The sequence below is a fragment of the Phycodurus eques genome, chromosome 3 (assembly GCF_024500275.1).
Source record: "Phycodurus eques isolate BA_2022a chromosome 3, UOR_Pequ_1.1, whole genome shotgun sequence".
NCBI classification, from domain to species: domain Eukaryota; kingdom Metazoa; phylum Chordata; class Actinopteri; order Syngnathiformes; family Syngnathidae; genus Phycodurus; species Phycodurus eques.
In genome coordinates this window covers 13,446,547-13,470,629 of record NC_084527.1, presented here as the reverse complement: position 1 = coordinate 13,470,629, position 24,083 = coordinate 13,446,547, and the positions used below count along the sequence as shown (strand labels likewise).

The following is a 24,083-nucleotide window of genomic DNA, read 5'->3' as shown; positions in this document are numbered from 1 at the left end:
ACAAGAGCAGTTTTTCGAATGTGCTGTCCCAAGTTTTAAATAAAACAAAACATGTCTTTTACTGCCTTGCTGTCTTCCCCAAAATTTATCAGAGCGATAAATTTATTTTCTGTAATTCAACTTAAACTAACACTTTCAATTCCATCACTTAAAATTACATTTTTGAGCTTGGAATGCTCTCCTAAATGTTCCATCATGACAGCCATCAGAGCTACCTAATGCGCAGAATGCTCTTTCTAATATGGCATCTCCACTGCTTTTCCACCTGTTGCCAACAGTGTGCGCAATCTGTTAGAGTGAGTCAACATGCAAAAGGGCCATGTCTTCTTACTGCTTTCATGTGTGGAGTTATACTTGAGATGACTAACACAGCACATCACACATGTAACAATATTCTCCACTGACAGTTAGCCTCATCCCCCCCAAAACAGAAGTCTGAGGCGATCAAACATGACCTGGCCTAATCCCTGGAATGACCTGTGAGAGGCAGCAATATGCAGCAGGGCATCTAGATCGCCCTAAAAAAAAAATTTTTTTTAAAAGACAAAAGATGAAACATGAAGCTGTTGGCTTATCTAGTAATTCTCTTGCCAACTCTTGTCCTTGTCATTTCTGTTGTGGTAAAATCCTTAAGGAAGCATTATATAAAAATTAAGCCTTGATTAGTTGGTCCCACATTTCTGAAGTCTGAAGTTGCTGTACCATTATTTGTTTATTATGTGGTTACGTCTTCTTTCGTCAGCTTGCTTCCTGACCATTCCATTCCGCTCCACGTGACAATCACGCAGTCTGTGGCATGAACGGCACAGACCCTACAACACAGGATTTTTAGCATGAATATTGAACATGTTTTGTCAGTATTGAATATCTGATTATTGGCCTCTGCGCAGATTGGGGAGGGTAAAATCTTGTTTTGTATTAACCCCCTTGTTGAGGCTGCTCCTTCGTATTAGTGAAAAAAAGTCACAAAAGAGAAAAAGAAAGACAAAAAAAACATACAGCGTTAATGTGATGCTTTGAGCTGAGGTCTAACGGAACTCCAAAGTTGCATGCGACTTTTCCCTGAAAATGAGGATTACATTCGGAATTGTACGAAGTTAGGGATGTTCAACTTTTCGAGTGAAATAAGTTTTTCTTGTATGGCGTTTACCACACAGTTCTATGCTGAATGTTTTGAGAAATCAGCAATGCGTCTGATATAAAAAAAATAATAATAATAAATAAAAATTGTGGAGAGTTACTGTTAAGGAATATAGGATACTGTATTTGGGGTCTACTATACCTGGAAGCATAGAAAACTCAAGTCACTTATGAGTAAGACATCGAATCAGTTAGCATGATTTCTTGATGACATTTTACATGCAGGGAACTCAAAATATGTTCGCTTTTCTGCCATTCTTTCAGTAGTACATTTTTATGAGTCATCAAAAATGCTATAAGAAGAGACAGTTTGCTGGAGGTTGGTTCTGCAGATTGCAGCCTTTTAGCACTCCCTCACTTAGAGGTGAATATTATATTCCTCCCCGAGGAGATATGCACCGGAGCGCAGCAGGTAAAAGTGCCACACTCACTTATTAGTCCGCAGCTGGGATGCTCCTGAGAAACCACACATTCATTTCCTGGTTCTTCTCATTGCACTGAGAGACCATTAGGCTGAACTTCAGCATTAGGGCTGAACTGCCTCCTATGAAGCTCTAATAACATACGTCAGACTAATATGATCATCAGGTTTTTTAGGGGGATTTCCTGCGAGAGTTTCTCATGAGACTATAAATTTTGATCATAGTGGCAGACAATGACGACAAGCGTGAAGCCGCTTCCTGTGTACACGACATGTATCAGGCGTGTGTCGCTATGGGCAGCCTTTTTAAATGTCCAGCAAATCCCCATAGCTTGGCAAATTTTGCAAAACTGAGAGAGAATTAACTTCAAGCATGAATGGCGGAGCTTAATGCTTTTCAGGCACCGAGGACATCTTGTTTGGTGTGATAAGCGAGAGCTGTTGTTTGACTTTGTCAAAGCAAAACTAAAGCCCCGTATCTACACAGCTCCCATTCTCCTCTTGTGTTCACAGGACAATGCCAACAGTTAACTCTTTCACAGCACAGCCAAGCATTATCTGCATATAAAGGCTAAGAGCTGAAACTGAGATGTTGCTGCATGTACTATGCAAAAAATCTTAGCTTTGTTGTTATAATCACCCATTGGACAGCAATTATTTTGAAAAACTAAAATAGTAAATAGTAGGACACATGCAACTACCAAGTTTATGGTAAAATTACAAATTTGATTTCCAGAACAACTTTATATAGGGTTGGTATATAGGCCAAGGAAAACCCCACTAATATTAATAATCTGGATAACATTTCAGAAACATGAATCCTTTTTCACCATGTCATATCACTATGGGATCAGTCAACTCAACCATCCCCAGAATGATAATGATTAATTCTCTATGAATCACGTTCAGAAAGTATCCTGCTAATTAACAGATAGACAAAGACAAATGTGACACGCCACATTTTTTTGCTCCAATCTCGTTGCTCTAATGAGCTATAACAACACATCTAATGGTGGCCTAGGACTCGTGCAAAATTCATTACACTAGAACAAAATGTTTGCTATGTTGCATTATTCATACCTGTGTTTACTGATGTCGAGAACTCGGGCAGGCGCACAGTTTAAGGTTGTGCGTCATTATTTGTATGTGATGGGATGAGTGGCTATGGAGAAAAAAGTTACTTGATGTATCCATCTATCCATTACTAAAATGCTTATCCTCATTAGGGTCACAGGCAGTGGCGGCTGGTCAATAACGGGCGCTAGGGTGCCACCCCACCATATGCGGTGGTCACCACATTTCGATTTTCCTTGGAGAAAAAAACTTAAATACAAATATTAATAATACAACAAAATTGTTTAGAAATAAATATAGTGTTCCCTCGTTTTTCACGGTTAATGGGGACCAGAACCCCCCGTGAAAGGTGAAAAACCATGAAGTAGGATTTGCCCCCCCTAGGAATTTTCGTGGATGTGTATGTGGGTACCAGAATGTTTAAAATATGTAAACAGTATTTATACTTTAAAGATTTGAGTAAGTACGTGTAGTGTTGTAATCTTTGTCTCAAATATGTAATTATAAAACCTTATACAGTAATTAACATTTACTTTGTCCTGATATTATTAGTGTCCAAACTTTTCCCTGCTATCAGCAATCCACAATGCCAATGCAGCTTCTATTTTCACAATTCTCTTATTACGCGGAGTTACCACACGTTTCGCTTCCTTATTGAAGGTTATTGAAGCAGTTTCGCGGATGTTTGCTTCCTCTTTCTTTATGTACCGCATTGTAGATTCATTCGCGCCATGATGGCGTGCCACAGATGCATAACTTCTGCCCTCTTTGATCAAATCTAAAAGTTTTACTTTTTCACTGATGGTCATCATCATCTTCTTCTTCTTCCTCTTAGGCGCCCTGGAGGAAGCTTTCGCACGGGCACAGCGCTTCGGCGGCATTATAAGGGCTTGCCTAACTAATCAAAAAAATTATCGCTTAAACAAAAAAAGTTATTGCGAACACAACACCGTGGACAAGACTGGCGAGACACAACAAGGTAAGATGCTGGGTAAGGCTGCGATGATGCGCAGCCAATCAGCTCACGAGATAAATCCACTCCTGCTCTCATTGGTCGAAGTCGCGCCGGGAACCAATCACGCGCCTTCTATGACTGCCCGTATAGTACAGGCATGTACAAAGCCTCTGAGTCAACGTATCTCTTTGTTTGGCATGCAGGGAAACCTCTCGCACGCATCAACATGAAAAAACGTGTCTTTCCGCAATATGGCTGTATTTTGTATTTATTTTTTTAATGAATATTTTGGAAAAACCTGCGAAGCACTGAAGCCGCAAAACGTGAAGTGCGAAGTGCCGAGGGAAGACTGTATATCTATTTTTAGATGAGTCGGATGAATAGTGTACGGTAATGATGAGTAAAGTGGCTTTGCTCATGTGTGTTGTGACACATTTCTGGTCTGGTGCACAATTTATTTATTTTTTATAAGTTAACCTTTGATTATCCAGGTAAGGCCATTGAGAACAGATTCTCATTTGCAATGCCGACCTGCAGACAGCAGAGTACAAAGCAAAATAAAAGCAAATACATATAAAGATAATTACAACAAATTGTAGTCTATGTTATTTTTCAACCTCTGGAAGTCCACAACTTATCTTAGTTTGTACGATTCCAAGGTATTCATTGGACTTGAACTACCTGACTTACAATTAAAAAATAAATAAATACATTTAAAAAATTTAAAAACGAGAGAAACATTTTTCTAAAACGTTTGACTGGAGAAGAGGCTCACTCTCCGGACTTTAACTTACAACTGGACAAAAGAGTGAAAGCAACACAACCAGTGTCACAGTTATGGGAACTTAATTTAAAATTTTAAAAAGCTGGAAAATCGGGGTGTTCTAAAACTTTTTACCAGTAGTGTGTATATACACAATCATGGCTAGAAACGTTGCCATGACTGTATAAAAAGTAAGGTTGGGATGGATAAACCGATACTACCGGATATCTGCTCATAATGGCGAGAGATACGACTGTATTGGTAGCAGACTCAGTTATCGATAAAAAATCCGCGAGGAATCCTTAGATACATCGGATGTAGGGTTGTGGACCGAATCGATTGCCTGAAGATTTATGGTTTTCATCTCATAAAACAAGCGCAAGAGGTCTTGCGCTATGCTCCGTAGGTAACGTTATGTTTACAAACAAACACAGCAGTGGTGGGTACTAGCGACACTACTAGTTCATCCACATTTCTCGGTACCGTCACTATTTTAACATAAAATTTATTTTTAGTCGTTAAGCTACTTTTGTGGTCACAGCGATAGCAAAGTAGCCTTCCCCCAGGAGTTGTAAATATTGAATGCAACGTCACATTCCGTACCTTCTCTCAAGTCTGCCGTCGACACCGGGGCCGGCGACGAAATGTGCCTCGCAGATTTTAAAACTTGCAGACAATATGGGAACGGTAGGTACAGTACATCTCAGTAATTTCCATGGGCTATAACCCAGCAAAATAATGCTTATTCTCGAGTCCTCGCGGTCCACTTACATGTTCCAGTGTTGGTATTGTGCGACCATAAGTAAAAACATCCGGGAGGACACAAAACCCGGTATGTCCCGAAGCTGACACAACAATCGCTAGTTGAACTAAGCTAGTCATCACAACTTAAAAGTTAAAAAAGTCAGTCAAGTCAGCACTCAGCAAGGAGCAAAAAAAAAGAAAAAGTGAAAAAAATAATTAATCTGACATAAAATATATATATATATATATATATATATATATATATATAGAGAGAGAGAGAGAGAGAGAGAGAGAGAGAGAGAGAGAGAGAGAGAGCGTCAGCCTCACAGTTCTGAGGAGCGGGGTTCAATTCCCGGCCCCGCCTGTGTGGAGTTTGCATGTTCTCCCCGTGCCTGCGTGGGTTTTCTCCCACATCCCAAAAAACATGCATTAATTGGGGACTCTAAATTGCCCGTAGTTGTGACTGTGAGTGTGAATGGTTGTTTGTTTGTATGTGCCCTGCGATTGGCTGGCAACCAGTTCAGGGTGTACCCCGCCTCCTGCCCGATGACAGCTGGGATTGGCTCCAGCACGCCCGCGACCCTAGTGAGGAGAAGCGGCTCAGAAAATGGATGGATGGATAATCTGATCACATTTAGCAGTCTGATTTGGTAAAATTTTCTTACAATCTTTTAAGATGAGTAGCCAAAGTGTAATTTAAGGGTGTTTCAACTCGACTTCAAGTAGTTTGACTTTTGACTGCGGCCATTGTTGTGTACAGACGGGAACATTTGACAGTTGGGTGAATTTATGACCTATTGTGAGTGTGACACACACATATATACAAATATATACACACATATATACATATATATATATATATATACATACATATATATATGGTGGCTAAAATAAACCTTTCAATTGTAATGTGACACTTAAAACTGTATAAGCTTGAACAAATTGTTCAAACAATTATTTTTTAATTATTAGTGCCAGTATTGTTTCACCATTGACTTTGACTGCAATAGGAAATTACTTCAGGTTGAGAGTAATACATCAACATATTAATTTGATAAAGATGTGAAAGACACCGAACGGAGTATAATGAAGGTGCTGAAGCCAAGATTACAAAAAAAAAAAAAAAAAAAAACAGTGAGCGGAATCACTTGGATTCAGATGCCCTTCCACTCACTTCTGAGCACATGTTGATTCAAAATTATATAATTTCTGAGGACATGTCAACAACTTCCTAGATCTCACGAATTATTGATTAGGAGCACAGGTGATCTAAAGCCAATATGTCATCAATAATCCAGCCTTTTCTCTACTGATGAGAAAAAGATATTTTGTAATTATTGCACTGGATCCCATCCCAGACTTCCATCACAGGTATAGCAAATGACAAAAGGGATAACTTATCTTATTATAACTTCTCCAAATTATACATAGGGTTCAGAGTCCCTGGGCTGCTGTTTCTTTCCTGTTTCCTCCATACTGCTATGCTATTTTATCATTTCCCTCTTTCCTCCTGGGACAAATGTGAGTCAACTGTTTGAAAAGCCCACTGCAGAAATGGGAAATCTTACACATGGAACTGTCCTCATGGGGGTGACAATGAAAACTGCCGTGATTGTGTCAAATAGCGATGAAACACAGACAGGTTGAGAATGGTTTCAGCTTTTCTCAAAAAAAAAAAAGGAGGACATGTTCATGATTTGGAGCAGACAGTTGGAAAACATGATCAATGCGAAATCAGTGCCAAAAGGGCCGATTGTTATCATAACTATTATGATGCCTCAGAAGGGGAGGTTGCGCCTGTGTTGAGGCCAAGAGGCATCATCTGTTATCATCATTGGTTAAACCACTGCTAGATTTCAAAACAATCTGTCTTGATTAGTGAAAATGGCATATAGCTCTGCCAATAGGCATTTTACATTTGGGAGCACTATCCCACCAGATCTAGCACATAGCTCCTCATTCCTTTTTAAACCTTTCTAATACAGCAATTTCCTGCCCATCCGCAATTCGCTTGTTGCAAGTTCACCTATCTGTTAATTTGTTTTTTGTTGTTGTTTTTTCAGGGGGTAGGGGCACCTATCGTTCGGTATGCTATACAAAATTACAGCGTGCTCTTTGTCTTATTAGGAAAACATTACCAAAAAAAATTGGAACGGATGAATGGCATTTCCATTCATTTCATCAGGGATAGATAATTTGAGATACAAGTGTTAGCGTAATGACTGTGGTCACGTAACTAATTAAACTCATATCCTTAAGGCACCACTGTACTTCTTTTCAGAAGTGCTTCTCCTCCATTCACTTTGTATTGGAGACAGCAAACAACGCACACAGGAAAGCCGATACTTTGCTTTAATGAACCACAACCTTGAAATATTCAACATTTCAATAAAATTGAATCTATCTGTGTGAGATACTTTAAGGCGGAAATTGTGGATAAGGTAGGGACCATATTGACAACCAACCTCTGCAAATGTTATCTTATAAAAACATCTGGGCTGGTTTAGAAATGAAAGTGTAACACTATGTGTGGTTCCCCCAAGATAAAAAGAATAGCACTCAGCAGAGTGAAGACAAGGCTGTACCGTTAACAAAGCGTAGCTTGGGTAGCTGGTCACTGAGGTGAGTCAAATATGAGTGCACCTTAGCCAGAAGAGACTTTAGAGCTAACGTTAGTTTCATGTTATGCAACGCAGACATTTTATGCAGCAAGTCACATGATGTTTGTCATTTTGTACATTTACATACACACAATTTTTTTTTCTGAGCCGCTTCTCCTCACTAGGGTCGCGGGCGTGCTGGAGCCTATCCCAGCTGTCATCGGGCAGGAGGTGGGGTACACCCTGAACTGGTTGCCAGCCAATCACAGAGCACATATAAACAGACAACCATTCGCACTCACAGTCACACCTACGGGCAATTTAGAGTATCCAATTTATGCATGTTTTTGGGATGTGGGAGGAAACCGGAGTGCCCGGAGAAAACCCACGCAGGCACGGGGAGAACATGAAAACTCCACACAGTCGGGGCCGGGGATTGAACCCGGGTTCTCAGAACTGTGAGGCTGACGCTCTAACCAGTCGTCCACCGTTCCACCTACACACAATTTGTTTTATGTTTTTTTACTAACCATTTTATGCACACCCCTTCTAATGCACAACAGGGGTCCAAAATGACCCGCATTCATTTTCCCAAGTTATTTTATTTGTCAATTGTACTGGCATTACCACATAAGTAGCAACCCTTTATTGCTCAGTGACTGTTTTTCTCAATGTCTTTATGTCTCAAAAATGTTCTCTGTCAATTGACTGTCTGCTGTCGTACTAGAGCGGCTTTAACTACCGGAGACAAATTCCTTGTGTGTTTTTTGGACATACTTGGCAAAATAAAGATGATTCTGATTCTGAAAATCACCTGTCACCTTGTGCACCTCATGCTCGGTGAAGGAAACTAGCTGAACAGTTTAGGGGTCACAGATTAATTTAAATGTATTTTATTTGTATTTAGAAATGCACATTTTAGGCAGCACATGTATGTGCGCGAGGCTTGTCCACCTCAAAGTTCTAAGGTTTGGGGTTAAAATCTTGGCTCCATCCTTCCTTCCTTCCTCCTACATTCCAAAAACATGTATGCTAGGTTCATTCAAAGACTCCAAATCATCCATAGGTGTGAATGGTTGTTTGACTATATGTTCAGGTTGATTGGCTGTCCACCAGTTCAAGGTTTCCCCCTCCTCTTGCCTGAAGTCAGCTGGGATAAGCTCCAGTTCACCCACGATCTTATGAGATAAAGCAGTATAGAACATGGATGGATGAATTCACATTTTTTAAACTTCCACCGCATCACCTCTCCTCTGCAACAGTATAAATTAATAATGCTTTTGGAATCATGTGTAAGTCTCAGAAGAGCTCCCTCTCGTCAACTGTTTGCTCCCAATTGCTCCCGATAACAAATGTCTGCTCCTTCGAGACACAACTATCTTATCCACCACACATCAGGCCATGGCACTCATTTAATGGTACTTGCACAAGTTGGCTTCAGCCTTTCATTGAGCAATGCACCATTCACCGTGTGTTTAATCAGAAGTGCATGATGGATGGTAGACAAATTAAGCAGTATGTCAGGATGCCACATGGCAGTAGCAGCAATGCACACATGACCTCTCCTGATCTACATGCTGATGTGGTTTTGCTTCAGTAAAGGTTGGAAGAGGTTTAAAGTGTATTAGTGGTTCACATGCTGAGATTGTAGCCATAGTGCTGCAGGCGATGGCTCACCGGAGAGTGGAGAGCCTTTACTTTCCCAGGAATATGCACATGCAGTGGATATGAAAGGTCTACACACCCCTGTGATATAAACAATCACACCAAGATAAATCTCATTTTAGACCTTGTCCACCATGAATGTGGCCTGGATATAACCTGTGCGACTTTCATTGTTTATTTATTTATTTAATTAATTTATTTATTTATTAATCTTTTCTAGAGGAGAAGTAAAAATGAATTGAAATAATATAGTTGCACAAGTATGCACATCCACTTATGACTGGTTTGAGGCTGTGTTCAGAATTAATCAATTACATTTAACTCATGTTAAACGGGAGTCAGCCCACACCTGCCACCATTTAAAGTGTCTCTGATTAACCTCAATTGCACATTTCAAAATGATTTGAATACATGAACACACAAAAAATACTCAATTACAATAATGCGAGTAAATGTAATTTTTTTTCCTTCCACCTTTTTTGATAACGGTCTTTTTCGCCCACTTGACAACCAGACTTCAACTACTGTACCATTAAACAATGTTAAACACAGTTGAAGTTTGTACTTAAGGATTTTCATTCCATTCATTTGTTTGCAATGAATGAAAACACTTGGTTTTCTGGACATTTTCTCACTGTGGGTCTACCTTTATACTATAACTTATTTATTCCTCCTCCTCTATTTCTACAGAAGTACAAATGAGTCGAATTAACACTGAACTAAAAAAAAATCTCTTGCAAACATCTGCGCTGGCTATATTTAAATCTTATCTTATGTCTCAGCAACTCGCAGGAGAGGAAAGGTAAACGAAAAAGTAGGCCATATTTGGGCCTGCAGCAGCTTCTGCAATGAAACAACAAAAAAAGACTGTCTTCCTCCAACATGCTGTCTTGACAAAAGCACATCAAGTTTGAGCTTGAGTCGTCTTTGCCTTTCTGCAAAACATGTCTGCCCTGATAAGCAAAGAGCAGTATTGATTAGATAGTGTGCAGTGTTTGTTGTTGTTCTGACAAATCTAAGAACTTTTGTGCCAGAAAATTCAAACAGCTGATGCACTGTAATCGGAATGAGACGATGCAAACATATTACAAAATCATGGTTGCACAAAAAAGACGCATACATTTTGAGGGATGTTTTAATTTAAAGGTTCATAATTGAAAACAAGTAAAACAAACAGTTGAAAAAAGGTCATTTAATTACACTTAGTGAGTACATGTAGTTTAATGCATAAAACATATTTGCAGCAACTGTTCTACCTTTTAGACGATAATCTGTTCACATAATACTACTGTTGTTTACGTGTGTGTATATATATATATATATATATATATATATATATATATATACACACACACACACACACACACACACACACATTTTCAACACCGCTTATCCTGGTTAGGGTCACGCGACGCTGGAGCCTTTCCTAGCGGACTACACCCTGAACTGGTCACCAGTCAGTCGCAGGGCACATATAGACACGGACAACCATTCGCACTCACATTCACACCGTCACTGAGTGGGAACTGAACCCACGCTGCCTGCACCAAAGTCAGGTGAGTGTACCACGACACCATCAGTGACTCTGTGAAGTTCCAGTCAGGAATTTCAGTTTTGCAACAAGAAACTGAGGTAAACAATCATCCAAGGTCAGGGAGATGTGGACACTTTAGAGGGATGATAAGCCACAAGCTTTACTCACTTTACTTTACTGCAGGAAAAATACAAATAGAAAACTGTGCCAATCCCGAACATTGAAGAGAACCCTCAAGAAATTCAATTCAACACTTTCATTCTTGACCTATTTCAGTTCAGGAAGAAGCACTGTGGATGGGTCTGTTGAGGAGCAAGTGTTCAAGACGACAATGTACAAATATAAGGTAATAACAAAATAACAATATTCTGATCGATTGCCCGAACAGGGACTTGAACCCTGGACCCTCAGATTAAAAGTCTGATGCTCTACCAACTGAGCTATCCAGGCCACGTGTCTGTATTTTTATTTTCGTCCATTTTACTCACAGGAACAGCAACTACGCAAGCTCGGTGCCATGGTTTCTTGAAACATGATTTGGTGATGATCATTTTTTAGACTGTATACTGTCAACAAAGTTGGGCTCAATGTCACGCTTGTATCCATCTTAAAGATATGAACTGACCACCAAGCAAGACTTTTTCATGACCCGTATTGGGGCAATGGGTCCAAAAATGGCAATGAGCGCTGTTGTTTGATAGAAAAGCAATGTGAAGTTCCAGTCAGGAATTTCAGTTTTGCAACAAGAAACTGAGGTAAACAATCATCCAAGGCCAGGTAGATGTGGACACTTTAGAGGGATGAGAAGCCACAAGCCTTACTCACTTTACTTTAGTGCAGGAAAAATACAAATAGAAAACTGTGCCAATCCCGAACATTGAAGAGAACACTCAAGAAATTCCATTCAACACTTTCATTCTTGACCTATTTCAGTTCAGGAAGAAGCACTGAGGAGGGGTCTGTTGAGGAGCAAGTGTTCAAGACTACAATGCACAAATATAAGGTAATAATGATTCTGATGGAATGCCCGAACAGGGACTTTAACCCTGGACCCTCAGATTAAAAGTCTGATGCTCTACCAACTGAGCTTTCCAGGTCCTGGATCTGTGCTTTTATTTTAGTCCATTCTACTCAAAGGAACAGCAAGTACGCAAGCTAAAGGTGCCATGGTTTCTTGAAACGATTTGGTTTTTCAGTTTTGCAACAAGAAACTGAGGTAAACAATCATCCGAGGTCAGGGAGATGTGGACACTTTAGAGGGATGAGAAGCCACAGTCTTTACTCACTTTACTTTTGGGCAGGAAAAATACAAATTGAAAACTGTGCCAATCCCAAACATTGAAGAGAACCCTCAAGAAATTCAATTCAACACTTTCATTGTTGACCTATTTCAGTTCAGGAGGTCGCGGTGTGAGTGTGTCAGTTGAGGAGCAAGTGTTCAAGACAACAATACACAAATGAAAGGTAATAAACTATTCTTGTAGATTGCCTGAACAGGGACTTGAACCCTAGACCCTCAGATTAAAAGGGTGATGCTCTACCAACTGAGCTATCCAGGTCCTCTACCTGTGTTTTTATTTTAGTCCATTCTACTCACATGAACAGCAACCAAGCTGCCATGGTTTCTTGAAACACGATTGGTGATCAATCTCTTAGACTGTGTAAACTGTCAACAAAGCACATCCTCTTTAATCCCTGTAGTGAATGTTTCAATTGTATGTGGTTGTTGAGAACACTGTAATATTTGCAATGTGGCATTTGTGTTGTGTGGCGTGAAACATCTCATCCGGTTATGTTTCCAAACAGATTTCAGGTCAGACACGCAACTATGCAGAAATACAATCACTCGCGGCGCTGTTGTGATGGTAAACTCTCCACCGCCTGTGGGTGTCGCTCATGTCCAATCCATTGTCCCAGATGTCTCAACGAGTTGCCTTTCAAAAGGACAAATGGTCTTTTTAACTTTATCTTGGCATGGGGGACCAGCGGATTTTCAAGCTTTTTGAGTCGGTATCTTGAGTCCTGCATGCCCAGGGGGTCTCCTGATGACTGGGAGCGAGGTTTCTGGGATAACTGGTAATTAACCTAAAATCCGGGTGAGCAGTCAGAATTCCTCGTCTCCGCTTTGATGAGCTCCTTCGGTCTAGCTGGTAATTCATTTAGCGTCCGTGTGAGATAAACCAGGCATCCTTGTGGCTGCCTGTCACGGCGGGGGAGCGGAGACAGGGAATGCAGTCCCAGTCCAAGGTTGTGTCATTTCTGTATCTGTTCTTGGAATGTATAACCATATTTATTTGTCACATCTATTGTTGATTTAGTTTGTACCGGGTTTTTTTGTTGGTTTTTTTTATGAACCCATTACTTAAGGTAGTGTGTCCAAGAATGACCTCTTGGTCAATTCCTCTACCAGTGTGACCAACATTGTGTTAACTGTTAAAAGATAATACTAAGAACAAATTACACATTAGCAATAGTGCTGTGGTTCACTTTGACTTCATAAATAATCATTGCAACCTTCAATATTATGTTTTCCCCTATCACATTTTCCTGTAGTAAAACAGTGTGTTGCACATATAGCTATAGAAAGAGAAAGCTACAAAGTGTTAGTTTCTCAGTGCTTTGGTCAAAGTCGCAAGTCTTATCAAGTCAATAGTTTCAAGGCCAGGTGAAGTCACAAGTCACTACTGTTCAAGTCCAAGTTGAGTTGCAAGTCTTATAACATATTGTCAAGTCTAAAGTCATCAAATTCATCACTCGAATCCAAGTTGTGACTCGAGTCCACACCTCTGGGAGATACCTTAGTGACACCCAGGATCGATCAATAGTGGGGAAAACACTCATAATTGAAATGCACCAACATGGCATCCATCCCCTATAAAGCACCAGGACCAATGCAGCTGGCAAATCATTTTGGTGGAGGTCTGTTCATTAGTTACTGGTATTTCTGGGTTGTTCATTAACAGCTTCAGGAGTGTGTTACCGATGCTGCCCACTTGTCCTACTGAAAGCTTTGAATAATGGGTGGATGTTTCTGTTTTTTTTTTTAACTTTATTGGAAGAAAAAAGACACACTGCAAAGAATAGTCTCTATTGATTGAGTCTTACAGGATGTTTGGGTAACAACTTTGCAGTGTTACTGCTTAAAATCCAGACTGGCTTTTGGGATTATAGTTCAATGCGCAAGATGTGCCAGCTGACAATGTCCATGGATTTGGCAGAGTTGCGCATACATGATGTTCTTTGTCAGGGTTGCAAAACACAGCCATGATTTGCATGGTGGCTGTTTTTGCAGAGGGCAGCTTGCACATGCTTGATAAATCCCATCAGTATCTGATCACATCTAAATCCAGAGAAATCTATCGCTAGACCCAACAAAGATCAAAAGCGACTGCGTGGGCACCATGGAATGACATAAAATAACAAAATACATGTGGTCGAACACCACACATCTCCTGGATTGAACTCTAAATGCATCCTGGTCAAGTGTGAAAGACTGACATGGACAGTGAAGTTTTTAAACAACGACACAGTCGGTTGTTCGTTGCTGCAGCCGTTCCTGAATAAATGAACCGCCAAAATGTTTCAAAGCAAAACAGCATCAAGTGACTGCCTCAGCGGGAGAACTGAGAGTTACTGCAAAGTCTTAAACATCAAGGCTTCAGATCCTTTTCTTCTACTTGAAGTGAATTTCAAATAAGAGAACTGGTTTGTCGAAGTTGCAAGACAAAGAGAGAGATGCTAAAGGAATTGAAGGAAGGAATTTGTGTGTGTGTGCGTGTTCGCCTGCCGAACAAACAAACATAAAGGAATCCAAAAGCAGTGGACTCTATTTTTCATATTATACTTTGGGAAGTTGCAGATTCTAATAAGGGAATAGCAAGGGGATATCTACCCACGAGGTCCCATCTCAGCATCATTGATATTGTAGCATCTTCACAAATGTGATGATGGATCCCTTTTTTCTGCACACACACACACATTTAAATCTATTTTACAGCCATGGGGGGTCAGTTGCCCGCCTTCTCATGCACTTTAAAAGCACATACACTCAGTGTCTATCAATCTCAATCTGTAGCACAGTCACACGTGATCTGACTGATGTCCCGTCAGTGACACGAGGCCTAAGGAGAACTGGTATCCTTCACATTGGCTGTGACTTTGCTCATGATTGATTGCATATCTTTTCCTTGACAGCCAATATTCTGCAGGACTGTGAGGCAGAGGCAGTACCGCCTGTCTGCCCCCCACCCCAACCCCCACTGTTCTTATGGATGCTCACCATTTTAGGCTTTCATATTTTCACCTTCTCAGTCGAGCAGAATCGTTGTTAAATGACCCTATGTGGAATATCTTGGTGCCGCTATATTGTTCTACTTGTAATTTACAAACATGAATTCCATTGTGACCCCTATATACATTCTTGCATAAATTACAGTACACTTGTATAGCTAAACTAGGACCTTGTGAACGACGCAAAGGAATTTGCAGTTTACAAGGTTATAAAAATTGATCATTTGTTGCAGCTATTAGACGAGTGTGAGTTTGTTTATCAGGACAAGCAGCCCATGAGACTGAGACAACAGCTGGTAGAAAAGAAGCATATGTTATTTGAGTTGATTTAGAGGATACCTTGTGTGTGTGTGTGTGTGTGTGTGTACGTGTGTTAAAGTGAGGATGTGTGTGAGAGAGAGAGCAAGAGGGAGAGAATTATTTCCACTACGAACAGTTAAGTCATCAAACCAGTCATTGTTTAACCACCTGAGCTTCTTCAACAAATACTCCAGAGCTAATTGGTTTTCTCAATTGTAGAAGTTGTTCATTAGCCCAATATGAACCAGTCGGGCTTGAAACATAGTTGCATATCTTTCAGTGACCTGTCAAAACAATAATGGTTGTCCACCTATGATACATTAAGATTTTCATATTTTTTCCTGAAAGGAAATAATTGGAATAGCAACACATTGTTCCACGTTCACACTGATACCTTCATAAAATCATTAATGCTACATGCAAAGTAATTTCAACTTTCATAATGGTCCATCCATCCATTTTCTGTACCGCTTATCCTCACGAGGGTCGCGGGCATGCTGGAGCCTATCCCAGCTATCTTCAGGCGAGAGGCGGGGAACACCCTGAACTGGTCGCCAGCCAATTGCAGGGCACATATAAACAAACAATCATTCGCGCACACATTCACACCTACAGGCAATTTAGAGTCTTCAATTGACATACCATGCATGCTTTTGGGATGTGGGAGGAAACCGGAGTACCCGGAAAAAAACCCACGCAGGCACGGGGAGAACATGCAAACTCCACACAGGCGAGGCTGGGATTTGAACCCCGGTCCTCAGAACTGTGAGGCAGATGTGCTAACCAGTCATTCACCATGCCCTCATAATGGTCATTGAATAGTAAAAAAAAAAAAAAAAAAAAGTTAACTACTACTTATAACTTCTACTTATAGTTAAACATTAGGGAAACACACACTTAATTAAAATTATATTGAACCAAAGATCCACATGAAGTCCACACAGGAGGGCCTGAGCCGAGACTCAATGCACACAAGATTGTCGTAACATGAATCAGATGTTCATGGTTAAGAGACTCCTACTGGCACATGCCTTTCCAAACAAATTCTTATCGCGGGGGTTAGGTTCCAGACCGGGGTGGTCTGGAACCTAACCCACAACAAGTGAATTCCGCGATGTAGCATCTATATATCTATATCTATATATATATATATATATATATATATATATATATATATATATATATATATATATTTTTTTCCTTTTACAGATTTTTAAGTTGTATGACTCGCTCCAGTCCCACAATTATTGTTTCCATGACTCTTATTAACCTCTACTGTACTCATAAACAGTTCCTTTTCCCTTAAACACTTTTTATACTCTTAAACATACATATTAACAGTATTTAAAATGAAGGTACTCACCATTAAAGTTGATGTCGATTGTACTGCGGCAAGAGCATTGCGGCTGTCACCCAGATATTATTTTCGTCCTTCTATATGAAGCGGACCGAAGATTCATTTATGCCATAATGGCTACAGACAGGCATAAACCTTGTGCCGGTCTGCCTTTTATTCAACTGGTCCATCTTTACTGCGAGATAGCTGCTACTGCTAGCATCTTGCTCCGCCGCTAACTGCCAACCAGCAGGTGCCTTGTTTGGGCGGCATTGTAGGACATAAAGTATTGTAACGTCTTCCAATGAGACGTCAGTCTATTTATCTCACATTTTTCGATAACGTAACGAAGCACAGTTACCGTGAGACGTACACCGTCAACAAACTCTCGGCTTGCCCACAGCCACGGAGAAGCGATGCATTCAGACACACTCTGAATTATCAGGACTCAGCACAACTGATCTTTTGTACTGTACTGTACTGTACAGGTGTTTTATTCCGTGATATAGCGAGGGAACACTGTAATGTCAGATGTGCATTTAAATTTATTTTTTTTTATTTTTAAATAATTACTTTTGACTGGCTCTTTGTGGCCCACTGATCTACGATCAGGTAGATAGTATAACTAAAGATGGTAGAGTTTTATCTAGATTTAGAAGCTCTTTGCAACCAGTTTGAGATTTTTTTTAATATATAAGTATCTGGGCATATTATATGGGACTCTCCATGTTAAATTTTAATTGCTGCCAAATGTGTAAACTGGATTCGATCCAGATAAAATACTGCATCTACACATACGAATACAATTTGCCGGAGATACGATTTTGAAAAATGTTGACCCATTAAACAAAACATCTGCAAATCCATTTTATTTACCATTTATCCTGTTCATGTTTGTGGGTCAGCAGGCGTCTATACCAGCTGACTTCAGACAAAAGGTCATGTCACTTCTTTAACTACACCCTGGACTGCTCACCAGTCAATGACAGGCCACACAGAGTAACAAAACCATTCACACTCACATTATCTGGCGAGTGAAACTAAAGAAAAAACTTACAGAATTTCATCATCCTCACTTGGACATTGATATTGATCACCAGCTGAATAAGTCAAGGAGTGGAAATATATATATATAGATTTTAATGATCAATTTTTCAATATATTATCTATTCATAAAACCACATCATTTTCTATGAGGGGCAGATTTGAAGACTTCTTCCCAAAATGATCGCCCATCAACACCTCATCTGCAGTAGGGGGCAGAAGCAACCCTCTTAGCACAAACTGTACCTCTTCCTTTCATATCCAGCCCTTCCCTGAGAGATTACAGACACAAGTGGGTGTGGAGCTTTGGTACGCCACATTCCTTGCTTCTTTCTCACTTTCTGTCCTCTCCCCTCTTGCATTTTTATTTTCTTTCTACTTTCTGACTCATCCCTATATCAACTCCCCGGGGTAGCGCCGCTCTGCTGAAGGGACATTCTTGTTGATGTGCAATCCCCGCAGCAGTTAATTGTAGCATGAAACTATATCATGTGAAGAGCCACCAAAGGGACAGCGATTACACTAACAAGCAGTGGATGGTGGGGATAAGATGTGGGACATGGCGGCTGGCATCCTCTCGTGAAACAAAAACAGAAAAAGTCAGTTGTGGATATTTTTCTTTGAAAAGATAGAAAGCGATACTTGAACAGTCTAGTATAGGTTTAAATTTTGATACATTTCTTGGGTACAGCATAGGAAGAAAACTAAATGAATGCCTCTTCTTTGTGCAAATATTTAACATGTACCATAGTGTACTTATCTTCCCTGCACCCTCTTCAGATGCAGAGCTATTTCTCTAATGTGTTCCCGATGCGTGCTGGAAAAGGCTGATTTCTGTTTCTTCTATTTCTGGCCCCATGCCACTCGGTTGCCATGCTCTTGTTCCTGCTCCTGCTGCCTTGCCAAGACAGGTGGTGGCCTTAGGGGGTACAGACGCTTGAGTTCACCAAGCTGTTTAAGAGAACTTTGGTCCTCTTGTTGGCCATGTACACTGCTTCTTTGGCATCACAGAGGAGCCTTATCAGCTGGCTTGTCCTAACTTCATTCTATGCCAGCACCCATCTCAAACTGCACTGGAACCATATTTGTTAATTCATACTTCAGTGTTAAACAAGCCTCGCTCGAACCATTTGATGTTGCTAAGTCAATCAGCAAAGGTAATGATTTAAATAAATAGAAATCTTTTCAAATAATTAATAATATTATACCGCTGTATATGTCCTAAACCCCCCTATTTACAGACTTTAGGCTTCATTCACTAATAAATGCGTAGAAATGTTCTTACTCTCTGCACAAGTTCAGTGGATATGCAAAATCACTTCTGAGACGTGCTACCACTGCCAAGAGATAGCCAGTGGCGGATACACGCATACATACTTTACATATTACTCCACATACAGGACAAATTAGCACTTGAAAAGTGTTGAGGAGTGTCCTTTTCACGGTTATTTAGGACATTAGTAGACACATTCGTAAATTCCCAGTTTAAGTTATTGTTAAAGTTATTATTATCACTTTTATAAATGACTCTAGTTTCAATATGTTGTGTATCTTGGGTAAAAGATGTATGTTTGATGTTTTTTCAAAAGCTGTTCCTTCATTATTTGTGCAGATGTATGGTCTGAGGAGGTTCAAAATTTGATTACACAATACGCACAAATTCAAGTATGACATATTGATGAATTACAGATTTGTGCGTCAAACGTGCGTACTGACAATTTAAGCTCAAATTTTTGCATATGCTGTTAGTGAATGAGGCCTATTGTCATTGTTTTAGTCAGTCACCTTTGTAGACGGCCATGGGTGCTGTGTTGTGACTGTGAGCCCATTGTTTGGTAAAAAAACATGCATCCACAAAGAAGTAAAGCAATGAACAAGTTGCTATTTTTAACAGACTGAGGTCCTATCACGTCTTCATTTTATGAAATTTTGAGTCCTAGACAACAGAGGTTCATTGTCAAGCTCAACCCACACAAAACACAACCAACAGTGGAATTTTAGAGGATATTTAATGACATCTACAAGGGATCTAGACGGAAACACACAAAAGGGGTCTAACTAAAGAAAGAAAATAACACTAATAAGGGTAAAAAGATGGAAAATAGGAATACGAAAAGGGAAATAGGTGTGTTGGACTAAAGTTGAAAACGCAAGCTTTTAACGTGTCCATTCCGGACTAGAGAGAGAGACAGAGAGAGAGAGAGGACAAAGTTAATATTTTGTGTGAAGCTAGTAATTTCCCCAAAATTATTAGGCACTAATATTGTACACTCTGGCAAACACTGGTGTGTTACTCATGAACGTAGATCAGCTGTTGTTCGTCACGCCTCGTTGAAAGAATATGACCGTCTCTCTTTCTGCCTTTTCAGGGACTCGCTAGCAATTTCAGAGCGATCACACTTGGCTGGAAGCGTACCTGGTACTTTAGTAGCAGCTGCTCTGATCTCCAAGCGGTGGCCCACGGACAGGCTGGGAAGCCGAGTCTCCATCCCCAAGGAGAGGGGGGAGGGGTGGCCGAGGCCAGCCTGTGGCTGGCGAGGTTAACCACCCAGGAGACCAAGAGAGAAAAAATGCAAGAGAGCAAAAGAGCGGGAGTCACGGGTTAAGTACCCCGGGGGCGTGTCGAAGAGGACCAGACAAGACCACACCCATCACTTTGAATCTAGTCTACAATTTTGACTCATAAAATGGGTTTAAAATCATATATTAATATAAAATAACCTCAACTTTGTGCTCTCTTTACTCATAGGTCAAGCATATCGGATGACTGTTTATACTTTAGTCTTGGCAGATCAACTGCTTATGGTTCAAATCACATTTCATGCTGCTTGGAGTCAAATCAAGACAAACAATTCTAAAAATTTTGCAGCTGCGCTTGTAAAGTTGAAACACTGACATCAATATTTCTGATATTGAAATATCAAAACAGACATTTATCCTTGGTTAGCAAACAACAGAATGGAAGTTCACGGGTTGCAGTACTCTCAAAACGCCAGAGAGGAGCCCACCCTTTTGGCCTGCTATCAGTTCAAATGAAGAAAGGATGCTTTGATGACTGTAAACCAAGATTTCAAGGGTACCTGCTAATTAACTTAGGGTCTAGTAGAGTCTTCTAGTGGCTGTCTGACAGCAGCCCGCTTGGAAGAATGCAGTTTATCAAGCTGCGTGGGGAGTCACTGTGTCACCTCGCGGGGAGCATGTCCGCTACAACAGTTTCTAATTTGGTGTCGACAAGAGAACACACACTACACTTACAGTAGTTACTAAAGTACATTCTTAGTTTTTGCAATGTTGTTAGCTTAGTTATATGCTGCCCTGTACTGGTTTTGGAGTGTGAAATTATGAATATACTGTACTTGTTTACGCACCCCTGAGATTTGTCATTTTGCACCAGTCTGAAAAGTAGACCATCAAAATGTGTTATTTTGCTATATGCTATTTTTTAATATTGCCTATAATTTTGTTATTAAGACACTTGCAGTTGATTGTGGAGGTGGATGTTTGTGGAACTTAAAAAAAAACAGCAATAACAGATTCAGACAAATCCTTTATCGGTAAGCTGCAGCATGGAGGATCCATCTGTGCTACTTTTGAAAGCAATCGTTCTGGTTTGATGCATCGCACTCATGTTTTCAGATGTTTTGGGGTCTGATAAAGACAGCATTCAACATGGACTGAGAGTCACAGTATGTTCTTAACTTGAAAGTTACTGACCTAAAAAAGAAAGACAGTGTAGACACCCCAATTTTCTTTCCGAAAAGGTGTAGAATTTGGAGTTCACCCTGCGTAACAGTAAATCTTGTGAGACTTCAACTGAGTAAGAATCTAAAGGAATAACTCCAAAAGTGTCATTTAGAATTTCATTATTTTTCTTCTTTTTTATGTGTAAACCCACCACAAAAGGGTACCAGTGATGGCATAGAGAAAGTTTGATGACACCCAAAGACCTGGGAATTTAATTCATAGACACTATTGGCGGCGGCACGGTGGACGACTGGTTAGAACGTCAGCCTCACAGTTCTGAGGACCCGGGTTCATTCCCCGGTCCCGCCTGTGTGGATTTTGCATGTTCTCCCCCGTAAGTCTCCCTTACAAGACATGCTGAAGCCCTATGAAAGGGGCAATCAAAGCATTGTGCACATGACAGGCTAAAGCGACCCAGTAGAAGAGCATTGATCCTCGCCATTGCGGTCATAACATTTCACAGCTCGACAAGCTGCTGCCACAACACAGCGCAAGGCTGAGTGGACAGTGAGGCACTGAATATGATCAATGGCAAGGAAAACAACAGACTATAGTGTGAGTGATCAGAGTGTCCTCAGGCAAGGGGAAGGGAGGGTGGGGGTGGTGCTTTAACAAGCCCCTTGAAGAAATGTTAGCTTCTCGCAAAGCCACTGTTGTGTAGCAGATGATTACAGGCTTGGCTACATTGCAAGGTGCATTAAGTGAATGGGAATCTCAGCATCACTCGATTTGTTTACCGCTCGCATCACGGGAACACTCTCCAGATTCAAGAGATTGGAAATGGTAGAGAAGGAATCTGGACGCAAGGCCTGAGTAAATCTGGATGATGTTTTTTTTTTTGATCGGACTTGACATTTTCTAACGCCTGAGGAAGGAGGTCGCATCAGAATTCTTTCGCTCTTTGGGAGAAATGTGTATTGAACTTCTTTGACATCTCTAAACAAGATGTTAATCTCTTTGAAGAAAACAAGAGAAAAGGCTAACTTTGCTCATTAGCCAACATGCAGATCTGTAACTACTGTATGTCAATACAATTAACATTAAAGTAAATAAAAACAATACTTTTGAAATGCTTTTGCTTCTAATAGTTAAACGGGAGTTTGACATTTTGAAATAAATCTCTGTCATATTTTTAAAAACAGTCATAATGACTTGACAGTAATACATGACAAATATGGTCTGATCTCTTCAAAACTTAAAACTGATAACATTTTGTATGATAGTAACTTTCCCTTGCGAATAAGGTGCTTTTCTGGATAACAGGTCAGCAGAAGGCTGCAGTGGTGTGCTCGCAATGAGTGTTAAAACATGACAAAAAGGGATTTTTTTTTAAAAATGCAAACTTCCCTTTAAGTGAATTTAAAACCCGACAATAATTTTTGATTCTAAAATTGCAACTTCTAAGTTATTTACTGTTAAGTTTCTTGTTCTTTCACTCAAATATTGCTTTTTAGGTACCAGGTACTTTATACAAGACTGGATAAAGATATATAATGAGGCAGGACATCGCTTTTGTCACACTAACCTTGGATGATGAAAATCTGTCTTGCCTTGAGCTGAAGGTGGCTTTTGCAGTCATGTGTCTGCTACGGGGGATAAAGTCATAAGAATGACAACTAGTCAACACAGAAGTAATTTATTTCTCTGGGTAATGATTATGAAAAAAGGTACTTAACATCAGTTATTACAGACAAGGTTAACCTGAGCTCATTTCCACAAAAGAATCATTTAAACTGATTCCTATGAAAAAAATGTTTTGAAGTAAGAGAGACTTTGAACTCAAACAGCAGTAAGTAAGTTACTGAAAAACAGTCCAAAGGTAATATGTTGTCATATCAATACCATCATCAACATAGTGAGTTTGATGTGACTGTGCAATCGTTTCTTTGTTCCTGAGAAAGATCAACACACTGAAATCACATCTTTTGTTGGGGTCGTTCCATCATCAGCCAGTGCTTTTATCAAATAATTAATGATATTAAGTTACATTCGTCAATGGATAGATTGTTTTCATCATTCTCGCAAACACACCTAATGTGATTGCAGATTTGATAGCCTTTTTGAAATCACCTAATAAAGATTCATGCTTTTTTCCTATACCATTTTTCATTGCATCCCTGTGCTTGTGACAGTAGTCGGCTTCGATGGAAGGTGCTTTGTCAGCAGAATAGACAGCTGGGAGAGGTCATTGCGATTCACAGTCTGAAGGTAACAATTATACATAACACACGTGTCTGTGGACATCTCTACTCCTGAGTTCCTTTGCAGCAATTAGATTAAATCTATATATTATTTTTTGGAAGGAACACATGGAGGAAATCAATACCTGGTCTCCAAGCAAGATACTTTAATCAACCACCTCTGTTGAAAAACTTGTGTCACGAGGGCCCAGTAAAGTGAGCTGCAGGTTCCAAATAGCCTGTCCTCATGGCCTGTGTCATTTTTGAAGGCGCAATTAAGGTAGGATTGTGAG

The 24,083-nt window shown here is 40.1% G+C and overlaps 3 non-coding genes across 3 annotated transcripts; all 3 read right to left on the bottom strand.

Annotated features, from left to right (window-relative positions):
- Positions 1–11,273: 11,273 nt before the first annotated feature.
- On the bottom strand, positions 11,274–11,346 carry trnak-uuu (transfer RNA lysine (anticodon UUU)). The gene has a single exon. It is a non-coding gene; the product is annotated as a tRNA-Lys (tRNA).
- Positions 11,347–11,920: 574 nt separating this feature from the next.
- On the bottom strand, positions 11,921–11,993 carry trnak-uuu (transfer RNA lysine (anticodon UUU)). Its single transcript has one exon. It is a non-coding gene; the product is annotated as a tRNA-Lys (tRNA).
- A 389-nt stretch (positions 11,994–12,382) lies between these two features.
- trnak-uuu (transfer RNA lysine (anticodon UUU)) lies at positions 12,383–12,455 on the bottom strand. Its single transcript has one exon. It is a non-coding gene; the product is annotated as a tRNA-Lys (tRNA).
- Positions 12,456–24,083: the final 11,628 nt, after the last annotated feature.